We start from the raw sequence: 5,168 nt of genomic DNA, 5'->3' as shown, positions 1-5,168 counted from the left end.
AAACAGAGGGTCTTTTTGGACCACAACATGATTCCTTTGGGGTGCAACATCACTTTCTGCCGGACCTCAGTGTCAGTGCCTTGCTGGTTGTCAATAATCGTTAGGAGACTTGTGATCTTGTGAGAATGTGGCCTTTCCTTCTGTCCATGCTATAATCTTTAACACACTTGTGTTCATTGCATCATCCCTGCACCCTGATCGTAGTACAGTTGGTGGCAAAGTGAACATAGATTCCAAGTATACACTCTGGGGATGCTTTGTTTGCGGTTGTCTTTCGTGAATCAGCACGGACTGGCCTGCTTTTTGACTCCAGGGTGTTGTGGCACACATTATCCCCTGAAAACACCATCACTGCTTTCAAGCTGTTGTCGTCAGTGACTGTCACAGCGCCCTTAACAGGACAAGCCTCAGAACAACATGATTGTTGTTTAATACTTCAAATAAACATCATAGAGTACAAACAGAAATTTTCAATTATTTTAATCATGATTTGTTTTCTGGCCAAAGGTAAATTGTAACTTAAAGTAAGACATACAAGCGATATAAAAGATTACAATTTTTTAATTTCACTTTAAACAAGATTAGAATCACACACAATTTTGAAGTTGCACAGAAAAAATGAAACCTACAATAACATTAACACTTTTTTTTGGAGTCTACAGACAACTGCAATTCCAGTCTCCAATTCTTGCATCGTCTGTGTTTCATCCATTTGGAGACGCTGCGCATGGAACCAACAAGAACAAGTGTTGCACTGAATCTATGAAGGAGAAAAGAATTAAAGTGTCATTGTCGAGACAGAGATTATGTGACGTCAGCAGGATTGTTTATGCTTTGCAAACATTGAGTTGTTACAATTTGGAAAATTAAAGGTGTATCTAATCAATATCCACAATAATTAAGTTTACTATTTTATAATAAAATATAACAAAGGAAAATGAAATAACTAACCTAGTTGGTTTAGGCAGGTCTGGGTCCTCGCAGTTTCAAAGACGCAGACAATGCACAACTGGTTTCTGTGTTGAATACTTGCTTGATATAGCAGGACATAACATGAAAAATAATTTTATTAAAACAAGTAATCCTACTGCTGTAAACAACTTAATTTATAGAAGGGTTAGGGTTGGGGTTTTTATTAATTATTAAAAGCTTATTAGTATATGGATGATAGTTTATCACACCTGAAGCTTGGAGGAGTTTGAGGGCCAAGGCTTTGCCCTCATTTTTAAATGTCTTTTCTGATGTTCCAAATTCCATTTCTAGCATTTGTGGAAAGGCCTCCATCTTTGCCATCTGAACAAAGATGTTGTAATGTGTTAAACTATTCATGCGTCATATAGTTTACTGACTATGCATTGAAACAGCCAGACATTGTATTCAGCATCCATCAATAATTTCTGGATGTTTGAAGTTTCTCAGAAAAAATTATGCATCCCAATATAATGTAATGTAAATGATTACCATGAGGACAATGACTCCACAGCTGGTTCCATCTCTTTGAACCGGGTGTTCCACAACCCCTCCCTTCCACTTCACATCTACCCAGTCTGTCTTACTGTGGGTAGTTCTCCTCATTTGGAAATGATTCCTTTTGAGACAAATAAAACAATCAAAAAAATGAATGATTTTAATAATAAAAACAGATCACAAAACATTTACCAAATTAAATTGCCTGTTTTTTTATTAAAAATAAATCCTTTTAAGGGATTGCATGATTTTATGACATTCTCTCTCAAAATCTGAGCCATCTGTTCCAATCCTTAATCCTAAATTGACATGACTATCAACAGGATGTATACATATTTCAAACTCTCCTTGGGTCACAACTCATTCAGTAACATCTTGTCTCACAACAGTAATTATAACATTGTTCATCTAAAAGTATGAAAAACTCTCATAGAGTATTCCTACATCTTAGTATCAGTGACTATAAACATGTCTTTTGCGAAGTATTCACATAAATAAGTAAATAATGAAAGTATATTTTTATGATGAGCCATTATTAGATTTAAATTGTAAGTTTGGGTTGTTAATCAAAATATGGAATATACAAATGAGTAACATGAGCCATTTAATGTGAATTACTTATTCCTTCTGTAAAAATGCATTTTACAAGGGGTTAGGTGGAGCATCTATATGATGTTAACTCACCTCCTCTGTGGTCCACACAACCCTCACCCACCTAGAGAACAAGAACTCATACGTTCTCCTGCTCTTCGTGGATTTCACATCAGCCATCAACATCATCATCCTACAGACCCTCATCCAAAAACTGCACACACTCGGACCGAGCCCCACTCTGTGGAACTGGGTCTTGGGCTTCCTGACGACAGACCAGTCTGTGAGAATCTCCTCCTCCTGTTCACCCTGATCACTCATCACTGCAACACGAGTCAGCCCCGCTGTCTTATCGTGAAGTTTGCGGATGACACAGCTATGGTTGGATGCATCGCCCACAACGATGAGTCAGACTGCAGGCAGAAGGTGGACCATCTGGAGGGCTAGTGCATAGACCACAATCTCTGCATCAACGTGAAGAAGACGGAGATGATCATGGACTTCAAGAAGGACAGCCAGCCTGCAAACCACCACTGAGATCTGAGACCAGATGCAGAAAACGAGCCTCCCGCATCCTGAAAGACCACACTCACCCCTTAGTTAGACAAAAAGGGAAATCTTTTAGATTTATAAAAAATGTAATTTTTTGTCTTCTCTGTTCCTTGAATAATTTTTCTTGTGTGGTCTTCAAACTTTAAATAAACGGTTGAGTGTTGATGTTGCTATACAACTTAGAGCCCCCTAAAAAAGCTCAAGTAGTCCTCTTTCTTTAAATATCAAAAATATTACTTTATTCATTGAAAACCTGTCACTGTTACATTTCATTATTTTAAATAGCAATTTAATGCATCAAATGTTATAATTTAAAGTGACACCAAAATCAGGGCATATAATTTAATGTTTACCTGAATCATTTTGCTGCTTCTTCTGATTCAGTCTGCTCAATTAAACTATATGCAGGGTCAACCAAATAAACTGTCCTGTCTGCAGCATTCAAAAACTGTAAATTAAGAGATAACAATATCAATGTCACGGTGGAGGGTGGCTCGAGAGCCGGTTGGACCCAGATGCAGAGGCGGAAGCATGAGGATCAGGGCTAGTGGGTTTAATTCACAAAAAACAAACAAAAAGCGCTGCAGAGCAGGATGTCAAAACAAAAACTCACTGTGGCGTGGCGTGGCGTGACGAGACGAGAAACATGGAACATGGCATGACATGAACACCAGACAGGAATAATGGACCAACACAGTAGGAAGGCAGAGACAAGACTTATATACAGACAGGGCAGTAAAGACACAGGTGAACACGATCAGGGCAGATGGGGACCAAAGGAAGTAAAACTCAAGAAACAAGACAAGACAGGAAACCTTTCAAAATAAAACAGGAAACAGAACCAAACAAGACAGGACAAGAACTAAAGCGAAACACAAGACACAACAAACTGAAACCATGACAATCAAATTGTTCATAAAAGTTTCCAGTCTTCCTATCTGTCCCTCCCTCCATCCTTTCACCATCCATGCAAAGAGCCATATCTATAGGTTTTTATTGTGCGTACTGTACCAGTGTCTTCAAAATAATTAAAATTGTAATTTTTTGAAAATTATCATTCCGAAAAGGTTAATGTACTGTTACACTCAATGTGGTCTGTCGTTTATTGAGATTTAAAGCCAGCTATACTCTTTTTGCATTTCATCCTCCAAGGAAAACACGTGTTGTAGTTGAACTTGATTTAATACACAGAAGTGTAACATTAAATTGCCACTCAAAGGGCTGGATAGCTTATGATAATAATAATAATGGATTGGATTTATCTGCGCTTTTCAAGACACCCAAAGCGCTTACTTTGTGTCCATTATTCATTCACTCCTCATTCATACTTGGTGACGGTAAGCTACGGTTGTAGCCACAGCTGCCCTGGGGCAGACTGACAGAGGCGTGTATGCCATTTCGCGCCTACGGCCCCTCTGACCATCACCGGGATCATTCATGCACATTCACACACCAGTGGAGCTACACTGGAGGCAAGGAGGGTGAAGTGTCTTGCCCAAGGACACAACGACATTTTGGCTGGTGGGAGCGGGGATCGAACTGCCAACCCTTCGATCATTGGACGACCCGCTCAACCACCTGAGCCACTGTCGCCCATGATGACAACTAAACAAATTTACATTGAATATCCTCCATCGTTTTCTCGGCAGACTATTTCCTGTTGCCTGATTTCCTATTGCTTACTACAGTCAGATTACAATGACTTTGTAATAACACATAAAAAATAGAGAATAAGAACTGTGCTCTCTAAAGCACTTCTATTTAAAGTTGGTGAAGATGTGTTCATTTATTTATTTGCATCCTCTGTCATTTATTAGGCTTCGATGAGAACCATTTCCCCCAAGAGGCCACAAAACTAGCAAATATGTCGTAAAGAACCAGCAGTTAATTTACTTCTCCAATAGAATTTTGTCAACAAAAATCTTTTGTGATCTGGATCAGGATGTTTTTTGACAAAAACTGCGTGTTTACTCTGCCACATATGAGACTTTGTTTGCTAATTCCTCATTACTTATGAACCATACTTGTTTTTGTTCAGATGATGAAGCTAAAGGTTGTTTTAAAGAAGCCGGCACAGTGATACAGAAGATTTAAGATAGATGACCGGAACTACTTTTTGGGGAGTGCGGTTATCACTTTTTAATATACACCCAGCAGCCCATCAGAAAAGTCCAAAGGACAGTTAAAACTGGCTTTAAAAAGGCAGCTTGAAGGGGGGTCACGGATCCCAAACCAAGGCGGCGTCCTCTCCACGCCAGACTTTGTCCCCGGGGTTGAGTTCTCCCGACGCTGATCAGAGGATCCCTCCGGTCATGCACACCAGGACCTGGGAGGCGGGGTTCCCCTCTGCCTCTGGGGTTTGTGCGTCACGCAGACATTCCTCCGTGTGACCTCCAGCTGGCCCTCTGGACACGCTGGAATCCCTACGGGAACAGGCAAGCGGCAGCACAAAGCCATCCACGATGCAGGCTTCCACCAGCCCTCTCGCCTACTTCAACCAGTCCCAGCACACCAAGCCCTCCCAGTGCGTGTGCCCCAATCACAGTGGGTCTTTACAA

General features: G+C 40.3%; 1 long non-coding RNA gene across 2 annotated transcripts; it reads right to left on the bottom strand.

Moving 5' to 3' along the window:
- Window positions 1-506: 506 nt before the first annotated feature.
- On the bottom strand, window positions 507-3,700 carry LOC144987350 (uncharacterized). Of its 2 annotated transcripts, XR_013651226.1 has the most exons (4): window positions 1,462-3,699; window positions 1,182-1,293; window positions 952-1,028; window positions 507-760 (listed from the first exon to the last, which is right to left on the bottom strand). It is a non-coding gene; the product is annotated as an uncharacterized LOC144987350 (long non-coding RNA). The 2 variants fall into 2 exon arrangements; XR_013651225.1 differs by having other exon boundaries at window positions 952-1,293; window positions 1,462-3,700.
- Window positions 3,701-5,168: the final 1,468 nt, after the last annotated feature.

The sequence above is a fragment of the Oryzias latipes genome, chromosome 18 (assembly GCF_053564925.1).
Source record: "Oryzias latipes strain Hd-rR chromosome 18, Olatipes_Hd-rR_3.1".
Classification (NCBI taxonomy): domain Eukaryota; kingdom Metazoa; phylum Chordata; class Actinopteri; order Beloniformes; family Adrianichthyidae; genus Oryzias; species Oryzias latipes.
Note: the sequence above shows the minus strand (reverse complement) of the source record. Positions and strands in the feature narration are given on the sequence as shown.